Consider the following 14,202-nt stretch of genomic DNA (forward strand, 5'->3'; position numbering starts at 1 on the left):
AAAAAAAAAAAAAAAAAAGAAGAAAAGGAAAAAATAAGGTAAAAAGAAAATTAAGGTAAAAAGCAAAAAGATTAAAATAGCATTTTTAACGTCGTAGAGGAATAAGTCTACTAGTAACGGAAAAGCAACTTACCGGTAATGACGTCAGCTGTGGAAGGTAAGCCGGATCTCGAATTTCCCCCACGAGTAGTCGATCCGTGCGAGAATAATTCACCGCTTCAGTCTCGAGTGAAAATCACGTACGTGTGCGCGCGTAATCACGCACACATGCGTACGCGTGCACATATGTGAGTATACCAACCGATCTATTTATAAATTCTATATCGACTTTTAAAAGCTTTTGTGAAACACGCTACTCCACATTATACTGTACGTCGCGCGAACTTTTGCTTCTCTTCTCACAAACTATTCCCTTCGCAGACCTTTTTTTTTCTTTATCATTTCCCTCTTCTTTCCGCTACTGCTCACTGTCTACTCATTTCTTCGTCGCTGCCTGATGTTTTTCCTCTCGCTACCTCTCTTTCACTCTCCCGCGTTCGCTCGCTGCTTCTCTCTCTTCCTGGTAACTTACGTACACTTTCATGCGTTCCACACCACTCGATATCGTACACTTGTAACACAACTTAACCGACTTTTCAAATTTCTTTCTTGCGCTGTTGCTCCAGCGACGATTTCTGCAGATAACAGTTGGAGAAATACGAAATTAGTATTTGGTGTTTAAGCTGTCTGTGGAACTGAACGTGGATAAATATGTAAAGAGACATGCACGTAATAATACGCGAAACTGCGATTCGTTTTCATGAATAATTTTTATCGCGGTTCTATAAGCACTGAGAAAAGGAAAAAAAAATGGGGGAAAGGAACTGATTGCGAGGACCAGAATCTGAATTTTCAAAGAAATTGGAATGAATTTTGATGATACTGCAAAATACGATTAAAATTTTGGTATATGTTTTTATAAAATTTCTCTCAAATTATTTATTATATTATATATTTCAGAGATATTTAAATAATCCTCGCAATCGCTGTGCTATAGATTTATGATCGTACAAATTCAACTATGATTCGTACACGATACACGTATCGAAGGAAAGACCGCGAAATTTGAGCACTAATTGTCTCGATACATGTATTTAGAAAAGTATACCTTCATTATTGTGGGGAAACGCGACGCGGCTTCTATATGACGAATTCTCGCTTGCATTATCCTTCCGTCAACATTTTAATTGCGTGCCACCATCATGCGATTTACATTTAATGACCATTTCAATCGAAATAAAATACGAGATAATCTTTCGATAATCGATAGAAGAACAGCGTGTTAAATGAACGTATGAGTTGCATCAGAGTTTGAGAAAAAGAGAGAGGAAACAAAATGAAACGAAACGAAATAAGAAAAGGAAGGGATGAGAAAAAGGTGATCACGAAAGATGCCGCGTTGCCGTCGTGCAAACGCCAATTTTGTCTTCTTTTAACCGACTGACCCTATCACCGATTAGGCGGAGCGCGTTGCACTCCACTTGTTCTCACAACTTCCGGTTCAGCTGTTCGCACAAAGGTCCGCATATCTTTCAGTGCCCCGCTCTCCACGAGAGTCTTGGTGGCTTCTATCTCTCTGTCTCCCGCTTTCTCCTTCTCTACTAGCACTCACAATCAGTGCGGGTATATCTCGCAGAAATGCAACTGCCCGACAATCTCATCACTGCCACGTGGCTCACACTTAACTTGCACACTATATTCCACTTGCGATTTCTCGTTACCGCTAAAACCATTGTCATATCCGTTTTTCTTACTGTCACTGTCGTGCGTACTGCTGTCGGCGTTGTAGTTCCTACTCCTACCACTGTTATCGCTACTGCTGTTACGACACTCGTTATCACTCCCGCAATGAAATAAATTTATCGGCAAATTCGCTTTCATCTCGTAGTTCTATTGTGTGCTGCCGATGAACCGTTATTTTACAGTTGCTTTCGAAACTAGGTTTCTTCGTTTGTAGCAACTTAGCACAGTGCGTGTACCATGCACGCACTGTGCACGCTTCCCGCGCACGTGAGCCAGTGCCGCCAAGGGAAAGAAATTGGATGACTTTCAAGATGGCAGAACGAGAAACACACGCGCACAGTTTCAATGCACACACGAGTCGCGTGCACTCATACACACATTCACGACTTGCCGCACAACAGATTGCACGAAATATAGCCGAAACAACGTTCCTTTATCCTTAAAGTTTATGCCATTCGATCATTTCTTTCACCATCAGCAGTACTCTTCTGCCTTTTTCGTGTATTTTGCACGTTTCGTTTCCATTCGCCTTCCAATAAAAATTTTTGTGCTCTTCGAATTAATAATTGTGTTGATTCCTCTCTAATATTCAATCAATGGCTTTCAAACTGTGGCGCAGGTTGCTTCGTTTTATCTGGACATTTCATCTTCGAATACCATCTTATTCTTGTATCTTTGTGGTGGTGGTAATGGCAGCAGCAGCAAGAGCCTCGGCAGTGCCCTGTACATAAAACGTAATTTATTAATATTTTATTCTTTTCAATGAAATTTTATAACGGATACATCACTTTAATATTTTTAAACGTATATTAAGACACATTATATGAATATGATTTATTGCAAATTTTAATATATATAGGTATGTATATTTGAAATTTTTTGAAAATATTTAAACCACAGAGAAAATAATATTACAATTGGGCGGACGCAATATATTATTACGAACTTATAATCGATAATTATACAAGTAATTATCGAGATTAAAAATATCAATACTTCATTTCGAATTGAGGTTATGAAAATGATAAAAACCTCGCGACAAGGAATATATACATATGTATATAAATTATCTTCGGAGAAGAGAAGGAAAAAGGTAAAAATTCCATACCAAACTGTGTTTTTCACATTTATTCACGTCCTAACGATTAATATTTCAACAGTTTGTGCCTAGAGATGGATTTTGAAACATTCTATGTCCTTATGTTTAAAATCATGTCTGAAATCAAAGAAGAGGTTAAGGACCTGTGTCTTTCATTGTCTGTGGTATAGCAAGACATAACCTATGCATAATGGACTAAACATTTTTTCGACGTGACCATTTTTTTTTGAAAGACCAAAGGAATGTGAGTACTTAAATTTGTTATATATATAATTAATATAGTTAACCGTGTATTTAACAAATACCTTTCAATGATATTGTATTTAACAATTTGATACTTTCGAATATAGTAAGTAATGCTTGGTATTTAATAGTAGTATAAAATAAATACGATTCATTTTCAGTTTGAAGGAAAAATTAGCAGAAATTGCAGAAATTTTTTCGCATGCATTAGAAAACACAGCGAGTTTAAAATCGAAATATGTCATCATGCACACAGTGGAAGCGATCGATCTCCATGGTATACTACAGAAGTCTCTGAACATTTAAGTTACTTATTTTATGAAACATTGCACCGCTATATATAAAATATTCATATTGAAAACAGTATACAGTAATTATATCATTGAGCAATGATAAACGATGAATTACTGTTATTTGTCAACATATATTTGATAATATCGATAACTTGAATACGTTTAAGCTTTCTATAGATCTAAAGTAAGAATAGAGGTCTTTTACCTTGCAACGCGAAGATATAGTTATATTTCGTGAAGTATTAGTGGAGCATTTATAAGTCTTGACTTATGAAAGATTGCGAAAGAACAACGTTCAGCCAAAAAGATGGATGAACATAAATACATTACATCAAAACGCTTTCGTAACAACATAGAACGAAAATCTCATAGATAAACAAATTGAATAAAATAGTAACGAGAATTATAATTGAAAAAGAAATTAAATAATCAAATATGTAACTTGTTCTCCATAATTAAGAAACAATATTATACAAAAATTGCACTTTGATTAATTATGTTGTTACAGGTATGAAAATTCAAAACTTAAAAATTGTAATAAAATTATAAAGGTGATTCTTTTTCTATGTTTTCTTAAAAAAAAGATTAATTAGTTCAAACACTTTCAATTAACTACATCATTTGTTCTTGTAAATATATCAACAATAGATATCAATATATGTATATGTTTCATAAATTATTATGAAATAATAAAAAATAGTAATATATAATATAATTTAATTTATTTAATAGTAATTTCGTAAATACACCTTTCAAATTGTATTATACCTTCTAATATCGCATATGTGTTTGACAAAATATTTCATTAGGGAATATTTATTTCTCAAATAAACAACACGTATGTAAATTCTAAATTCAATGACGCCATATTACAACTTTGATAATTTCTATTCAATTTAGTATTTATATATTTATATTCGCTATTGTAACTAATAAAAGGGTAATTTTATCGATTATCTAAGCACGTATAAATATAGTACACGTAGTACACATAGTATACGTATACCTAGTATTTTTATATGACTAAAGCCAAATGTATCATACAAATTATAAGATAGCAACGTTTATAGCAACTTCTGTTAATACACGAATGTAATAATTTCTTTTAATTTCATTTTTATATATAATTTACAAATATTTAAATTACATAATATTTAAATATTCTATTTCTGAACTACTACATTCTAACATTCTACTGTTACATTTAAACTTGATAATAAAGCACATTAAACACCTAATAATTAACTATCAATTTTTTTTACTTTTCAACCTATATTTATTATGTTTGATTTCTTATCTAATGCTAAGATATACAATTTTTTCATGTCAAATAAATTTATAATTTTTTTTCTTTTGTAATAAATTATAGTAATATAATTATAGTAATTACCTTAACGTGTTGGCTTTAAAGAGAATATTTATGAACCTTTCAATTTTGTTTTCAATGGAACTTCACGTTCTTACGAAGTATGTAAAATTAGAAAATTTCAATGTCACTGTTTATTGGTAAAGCACTGTTTATTGGTCTAAAACTGGTACTATTCATGAAATTTAATGAAAACAAATTCTACGATCCATAAAGTGTAAAAAAGAACAAAAAAGAAGTAGAAAGAATTTAAATAATAATATATTCATTTTTAAAGCTATCTAGACACTGATAACATGTTCTCATAAACAATAAAATTGTTGATGCACAGTCTTATAAATTTGAAGTTGACAAAAAAATTTGAGAAAATTATCAGACACGATTTAATAATATATGTTTTGATAGTAAGTAATCATGTAACACAGTTAATAATGAAACATACTAAACCCAAGGATTTCTAATTCACAAATAATTTTTAACATAGACAATACACTATATCTATACTATCGAAAAAAATAAATTACTAAAATTATTATAAAAAAAAAGAACAGATTATTCGAAAAATAAAATATACATTGATAATTTCAACTATTTGAAAAGTAATTCAAATAATTTAAGATTTGTGTCAAACGTTTTATAACGTTAACAAACTGTGAAATAATTAAGTGTTTAATGGATCAATCTATTAAATTATGTTAGAATTAAAATAAAATCGACAAGGAACTACAAAATGGAATATTATTCACTGAAAAAACTAAAACTAATTTGGTTAAAAATTTTATTTTATCATATTTAATTTTTTATACGTACATAAAAGCTTTAAAAAATATGAAAACAAAATTAATATTTTCTCTAGAAATTTTTATTATAAAAATATTTTTCCCACAGTTTATTCAGCATGTATTAATAATACAATACTTCCTTCAAAATATGTTTCAACGTTTCAAAATATTTAAATATTATATTCGGAGATTTAAATATTAATGTACGAAAAAGCATTTTGTTCTCTGACTTTTCTCACTATGCAACACGCGTAATTTTATCATAATAATCAGCATTCGACGCATCGTGTGTCTGCCTTAAGTACAAAATTAGCTTCTGTTGTAAGCATAAAAATTAAAAAATTCATATTATGTATCAAATCAGTAATTTTTATTTGCAAAATTTACATACGAAATCGTAGCAAAAATTTCTACTAAAATTAACCTATCATTCCAAAAAGATGTTATCAAATGAATTCTAAAATGCTTTCCAATACCAACTTAAATATTCCTGAATAGTAATATTTTTGAAAAAATTCACTAGCCCTTGGCACTGTAGAAAATTAGCAACGCGAAACTTTCCTATTATAAACTCGATGACATCTTTTGAAAAAAAAGAGAAAAGAAGAAAAATTTTATATATATATGTATAATTATTTTACTTAAACATCAATTTGTACAATTTTGATAAATGGTGATTGAGAATCGTCTCCTAAAGACAAAGAATTAATCTTGCTTCTACAAAAAAATATATTACTAACATTATTGCCAATAATTCCCCAAAAATCGTTAACTGTCAAAAGAAAGTTGGCTATTATATTGTATATGCATGTATTTTTTAATTGACTGTATTACAATAATGCAAACTGTTGATATAAATTATAACAAAACCATATACGCATGTATACATAGACAGAAATTTAATAAGAAATTCAATTTTTCGAAAGATATATGACTTATGTGAATTTTAAAAAAGAATGCGTTTTCTTTGGTGAAAATATGGTAGTGAGTTATACAATTTTGGTAAACCATTCGAACTCTGAATATACAAATACAGCATTGAAATTAGTTTATACTTCCGAGAATATGCAATATATATACAACGTTTGTTAAATATGAAAGATTTGATAACAGATAAAATGTCACCGAAAATGACAGGAAAAAGTTACCTCCTATGCTACAACATGTAGTTTTAAAACTAATAATAACCAATACAGCAGTGTGTAAAGCGTACAAGAATTCATTCCATTCCCGCTGAATACATTCCATCCGAATTATTATTATCTTGCTAAACCTAGAACGGTCGATAGCTCCGCAGTCGTTGTGACTCAAAGTCGAGCCGAGTCGAACCGAGAAGAGTCGAATCAAACCGAACTGGACTGTAGTTTTGTAGCGCGTCAACGCGTAAAAAGAGTGAGTGCGAAGCAATAGATCATACCAATGAAAAGACTGTATTTTGTTTGGGAACTCTTTTACACATTCCAATGTATCATCCTAATTATGTTACCCGACACACTGGAAAATTTTTACAAACTTCGAATAGAACGAATAGATGGAATCACCAACATATAAAATTATTAATTTTATTAACCACGAACTGTATAATGCGTCGTTCCCATGACCTGTTTATAACGAAGATTCTTCAATAAAGTAGTTCCTACGTTGCATATATTCAATGGTAATAAAATTTGGCAAATTTATTTTGTAGAATATTTATAATTATTACTCTCTATTTGTAATATCGTCAATACAATTTTGCACGATTTAACGTACGTATAAATGAAAGTATTTAATACTTTATTTTATATAAAGGTTATAAACCGTCACTTCTACTTTTAGGCATCATTGAAGGTTATATTTACTTTTCAGCAGATGTATAAAGTATTTCACTTTAGAATAGCGTTTTCAATGAAAATGCAGTTGAAATATTAGAAAATATTTCGTCGAATTTATTATTAATATACTTAATACAACAATATACGAAATACACGAATTCTTCATAATCCATTTTTATGTCTACAAGAACAACATGCAATACAGTCAAACGATAATAAATTAAAGGAGAAATATATACATGTGCATGCAGGTTTGCTTCAAGTTTTTTTGTTCTTTCTTTCATTTTAGATATTAAATTTAAATATTGCATTACATTTTCAAGGTATGGAATTTCGAAAGAAATAAAAATGCCGTTTAAATAATTGCGTAATTGGGCAACTACATATACTACGTTGTCCATGTTATAACATGAATTATAAAATGACGTCTAGATGTGAAATAAAATATATACTGCAAAATTTTGCGTACAAGGTAAATCGTGAAGACAATATAAATATACGGAACAAATTTTACTATCAATATTTTGCCACTTCTTTCAATCGGACTGAACAAAATTTTTCTTATCTAATATGATTCATTGGGATTATTTATGTAACGAAAGTAAGTCATAGTACACACTTTCCATCTAAATAACAGAAAAAGCAAATAAATCATAGTGTTATATAATTTGTTTAATTTATCAATAATTTTAGGTGCATCAACAAGCTTCTGTTAGAAGCAGATAGGAAAGTAATTAAACATGAATAATAATCAAAACAATATAGAATAAGGAATGATATTAAAATTTTGGTAAAGTCTTAAATTCTATTCTCAAAAAGTACAGTATGACGCGAACAAAACACAAATTAATAAATTTGGGAACATATTTGATTTTATATTAAGCTAAGATATAATTCTTTGATACGGTATGAATTTTTATTTTTATGATTTAGAATATTGAAAGCAAATGTAATAAGATAGTCACTTTAACTGACTTTGACCCTTTTCTTTTTCGGATGTACTATTGTGCTTTTAGTATAAAAGCATCATAAAATACCTGTCCATATTTTGAAAAATGCTTTTATGTCCTAAATAAATCTAAGCAAATGGGCAGATATTTAATTACAATATATGATTTATTATATACTCGTAATACTTCATAAATACAATAACAATAATAGTACCTACATTACGCAATTGTTATGTAATACTGTATTAGTTTTTCAAGACTTTGAAATATTTGTTATTTCTTTAAAACGTTCCTTAAGAAATGAAACTGAGCAATAAGCAAAAAATAGAACTTTTAAAATAATATCAAAACAATTGGAATATGATTCAATGGCTTTCAAATATTATCACAGGTTCAAAAAGCGCAAAATACGCTAAAAATTTCACAAAAGAAATAAAAAATCTTAAACATATTTAAGTCACGTTAAAATTAACTACAATTTTTCTAATTTCGAAAATTTCTAAATTTATACGTTTTATAAACAAATATTTCCAATAAATGTTACACAAAAGGTCGATTTTTATAACTTGATTAACCACAATTTTCCTAATTTCAGAAGCCTCGAGAAAATGTTAATATGTAAGGAAAATATAATAAATATTAGAAAAGCTGATCGACATCTTTATTCCATCGAGAATTTTACGAAAAAGAAGGAAAAATTAGGTGGAATGTGGGCAAAAGATGAAAATCAAAAATAAAAAATCAAAACGAGAAATGCAAGGTAGACCAATTTCTACAGCGATAATACTGAGCATGATAATCGATATTAGAATAAAAACAATTGCAATTTTGACGTATTTTCCTTTATCCAAACAGAAAAATCAGTGCTCGTTAAGAAGAAAAAACGAAGATGCGATATGTAAACAAAATGCACGGTATTGAAATTGAAGAAATATGTCTTTTTAGGCACGACGAAATTAAAATTAAAATTATTAATTTAGTAAAATTAGAAGTACACTAAATGCAGCATTATGTTTAGTATAAATAGAAAATCGCAAAGAAATCGTAATGGAAATCGGAGAATAGCGTTTGTGCCAGCAACAAATCGCAAGAAATGGAAGAATCACGTTTTGCACAAGTAGAAAATTGCAAGGAAGGGAAATCGAAGAAACATGTAAAATGTACTTTATGAAAACCGAAAAAATCACGTTTAAAATATTAAAATATTAAAAAAAAAAAAAAAAAAAAGGAATTTTAAAACCCAAGAAGAGCCAAATTTGTGTAAGTAGAAAATGGAAAACTGGAATCGTTATAATCAAGAAACCCGACATTTATAAGTCTAAATTTTTACAAAATTTGATTCGCACTGTTTATCGAATAAAGTATGTAATAATGGTGAAACTATTCACAGCAATTAACTTTTTCAAACGATTCAATTTGAATTTTTGAATACTCAAAATATCCTTTAACTTCTTTGTGCAGCACAAAGAAATAAAGAAATGAAATAAAATTTTTATTTGAATTTTGATTTAATTTAATATAATAAAAATTTTTCAGATTTTGGAAGAATAAATTTGATGGGTTTACATGAAGAACACGAAGAAGCGGAGAGCTGATGACGATAAAAATTAAACGAGCTTCATAAACAGTGAAGTAAATTAAAAAACGAATCCCGCGTCTGAAATGCGTGAAAACGAGACGACTATTGCACGGAGTATAGTTGATAAATTCAAAGCGAGTATTTATTAAAATATCAGTATCGCAGCATCGAACTGTTCTACTTGATCAAAGTACTTTGCGGATAACTGATAAGGTACTCGATTCTTGTACGGTTCACTTACATAACAGTGGGCGTGTACTCAAAATTAGATAATCAACCTCGTCAAATGGGATTTTTAAAGCAATGCGAAAGTAAGCGTGGAAATTTGTCTAACACCGTCTGCAGAGAAGCGACGACTTCAATAGAAACGCGTCTGTGTGCGGTTAAGAGAAACCGATGTATCACGAAGTGGAAGTCTTCAACTTGAATCGATTGAAAGATAAAGCTAGGCTTAAATATCACTAACATTGAACAAAAGGAACAACAAGGAATAAAAAAATCGGAAAATAATTGGAAATATTTTTCCACATCAATGGTACCCACGATGAACGTTAATTAAAGAAACACGATCACTGGTTCGATAAAAGAAAATGCACCTTCATCGAGAGGTTCGCATAATTATCGAAAGGATAATAATTATCGTGTTCTTATCACTTTGATAGGACATTATGAATCACTGATTTCGTTGGCTAATTAAAGCATAATATAATGATTTGCGAGAAGGTACGTTAAAGAAAACAAAGTTGATATAACATAAAAGAACGAGACACGTCACCATCGGTTCAACAGTTGCGATTGAGTTCGCTTGTTCCCCAGGCGGTAAACGTTTCACGGCATGGTCGTGAGAATGACGAAAAAGAAAGGGTGATCGTGTTATAATTCATCCAGCCACAATGCGGTAACATTTTTTTTTTGTTTTTGGACATGTAACAATTATATAACATACGTACGATTTTGTTCGTTAATTAATCACACGCTGCGTTGTTATCTCTTCAAGTTCACACGAAAAGTGGTCGGAATAAGATATCGCCTATTATTAGATTCGCTATTTCAGGATCTTGAATACTCTCCAGCACTCTTTCACACTGCTCCGGACACCATTATAAAACGCGATTCTCGCGTGCAAATGGAAAGAACTTTTGCTAACCGGTATGGGGAAAGCACAGGATTGCAAGATATCACCAAAACACAAGTCCGCTGAGACAACACCTTTAAAATCATCAGAGGCAAACGGAACACGACACACGGGGTCTAAATACGCAAGTAGCCAGACGCAGCAATGTAGCACAGGAAAATAGCAGAAGTAACACTCGGTCGGTAACTTCCAAACACCATAAAACACCACATAAACACGTTATTCTTAAGAATCTTGGAATATGGTTGAGATATATATAAACAGGAGAAAAGATAGGAGAATTATAAGAAGAAACGGTAGAGAACGTACAATGTGCCCAAAGGGCCGAAGAACGTGAAACAAATAAACTACCACGGCACGGATAAGACGAATCGATGAGCCGACCAACGAATGAACCAACGACCGATTAGAACGCACTTCGAATGTTGCAAATGAACATTATGATCGACACGGGCGGCACATATTACGGAATCGTTCTCTATTACGATGTTATCAGAATGCATGGTTTCACTGTTGTACACTTCGTAATACCATTGTATAACTGTTTAGGGTTAGATACAGGTGCAGCATACTCGTTTTCTCTCTTTTTCTGTTACCCTTCTCCATGTTTATCTTATCCGAAGAATAAACAGAATAAATGCAAAGAGAAGGGGTGAAAGAAAGGGGGAGAAAAAAGGATAGGATGCATTTTATAATATAATAAATTAACAATATACGTGTACACACTCAACATATGTAAGAGAATGAAAGGGATACATTATGTACATTTACGCATATTGTTCAAAGGAAGATAAAAGAAAAAGTCGCGTATATGTGTATGGATAAGGATGTGATATGTATATGTGTATACGTGTGCGCGCGCGTATACGTATTGGTATGTATTTGGTAGTGCGCGCGCGTATGTGAACGAGAGAAAGAAAAAAAGAAAAGAACCTGAAGAAATATGTTTAGGTAATTTTTCCTTGTGCACCAACATTTCTTTTCGCCGATCACTGGTCGTTTAAGAGTTTCTTATACTCCGTTGGAGGAGTTTAACACGACCGGGAACGTATCGGTTAGTTTCACCACACATTTCTCTTCTCTTACCCGAACTAGTCCATGGTATATTCCAGTGCGGCGGCTACGGTGATTAAAAAACACTCGCGTCTTACATTCGCGCCCCAACGAGAAGGGTAGTCGAAATCGTACGTCAGTCCAACGTTTTCAGGGCCGCCAGGTTAACGTCACGAAATCCACCGACACAACCATAGATCCAAACGGTGGACGGACGGACGTAAGGACGGACGGCTGGCTGGCAGCAGGCAAGGCGGAATCACAGAGAGGTTAGGGGGAAGGGGCAGTGAATGTGGCGGGGTGAGGGTAAAGTTTCTGGGTACGGGGCAGGTGGGGTCATAAGGGACCGGGGACGTATGAGTTGGAGTGGGGTGAAAACGAACGAGAACGAGCGAGCAACCGAACCGACCGTCGACGTAGCGTCGCGGGGGACGGAGGTCTACGCTAGCTCAGGACCGTTTTATTCTGGTTCTTACGGTGCCACCGCTTTTCGTTCACTGAATATTTTTTCTTTTTTTCATTATATTTACATATATTATATAATTACCTATTAAATCCTAGGTCATTTATACAATATAAATAGAATTTCGAACATCACAAATGAAGAGAAAATATAAAACGCTCATTTTGCACGTTAACGGCATGTCGAAGAGAGATACATACATATAACCCTAAAGCTCTTCGCGACTTAAAGGTGATAGTTTATAAACGAAATCTAGTATACATATTAGCTATGTATATATAATGTCTTTCAATGTATTGGACTTATATATTTCTATTATATACGATTCTGTTGGAGATACATTTGGATAATGTAATGTCAATATTTTTTATATATGCACATGTATGTACATATTATATACGTATCATTCATGCTGTTCGATAGGTTTTAAATTTCATCATTTATGTGACTTCAAACCGAATTTTCTTTAATTTTGTTCGTTGCAATACATATTTTAACTTACACTTTCATTTAAAATTCGTTTCTTTTTTATCAATTTTTTATAAATTAGATAGTATTTACTTATCGAAAAACTTCCTCGAACTAGGAAACACTAGAAAGCATACATATTGTAGCATATGAATAACATTATCAAACTGGTAAATTTGTGAAAAGAAAAAATTATAGAATTGCTAATTCAATTATTTACTGTTACACTATAGCTCTAGGTATGTTTAAAACTAAATTTAATTAATCTAAAGTGATTTGGTGTTACGTATTATACGAAATAAGAGATAAAGTACAAATAATTCTACATAATAAATAATCCTAAATAATCAATTATTTATATATCAAGTAAAAAAAAATTACTGTAGCTATAAAAGACCAAACGAAAAGTATCTATTTCTGTTAGCATATATATTGAATTTTATTCAACCTATATTTTGTAAGTATGTACATATGTACGCATAAAAAATAAATATATGTAAATTTGTAATATAATGTTTTATGTTTGCTCAATTTCTCATCCAATAAGAACAGTATATACATATATCTCTATACATATAACCTCTATCTATGTATACATCATATACAATATACATATATATAAAAATCAATTTATATATATGTATCTTTATATATATATATATATATATATATATATGCGCGAGTATGTGTGTCTGTATAAAGATTCCTTACAAATGTTAATTTCTGATAGTAGTAAGATTCTTTTAGAAATTGACATATAAGTAAGTTAAATTGGTGTATACGGCACTGCATCGGGCACAAGCAAACTCGCTGCCTTTGCGGCTGGGTAGAAGGGAAGAGAAGGGTTGGGTAGGGAAGAGTAGAGAAATGACGAGAAGGGGCGGAGGGGCTGTGAATAGTACGGGTAGGGATGTTGGCCGTTGGCGGAGGAGGGTATATGGTTGATCCTGGCCGCGCACATACGAAGGTATGAGAGAGATCTGGCGAACGTGTGAACGAGCAAAAAGGAACAGAATAGTGCAAGAGCCCGGCAACGATGCATTACTGGCATACGCATGGCAACGTCGCAAAAGGCTTCATGGACGCCAAGCAATCCACCAACACACAAGTGTACGGAGAACGGCAGACCAGAGAAGGAAAGAATCCCGTTTTACCGATTTGAAGGAGATCGGAAG

General features: G+C 31.8%; 1 protein-coding gene across 6 annotated transcripts in view; it reads right to left on the reverse strand.

Moving 5' to 3' along the window:
• Smr (nuclear receptor corepressor smrter) overlaps positions 1–12,322 on the reverse strand; it is a 93,914-nt gene extending 81,592 nt beyond the window's left edge. For 3 of the 6 annotated variants that reach the window (XM_017908790.1, XM_017908789.1, XM_017908784.1), the window contains exons 1-3: positions 12,130–12,322; positions 1,485–2,503; positions 134–674 (exon numbers count right to left, since the gene is read on the reverse strand). The gene's annotated coding sequence lies outside the window, so the exon portion shown is untranslated. The other 3 variants (XM_017908785.1, XM_017908786.1, XM_017908787.1) reach the window with 3 other exon arrangements.
• Between the last annotated feature and the right edge of the window lie 1,880 nt (positions 12,323–14,202).

This window comes from Eufriesea mexicana, unplaced genomic scaffold (genome assembly GCF_001483705.2).
Source record: "Eufriesea mexicana isolate 0111107269 unplaced genomic scaffold, ASM148370v2 scaffold12808, whole genome shotgun sequence".
NCBI classification, from domain to species: Eukaryota; Metazoa; Arthropoda; class Insecta; order Hymenoptera; family Apidae; genus Eufriesea; species Eufriesea mexicana.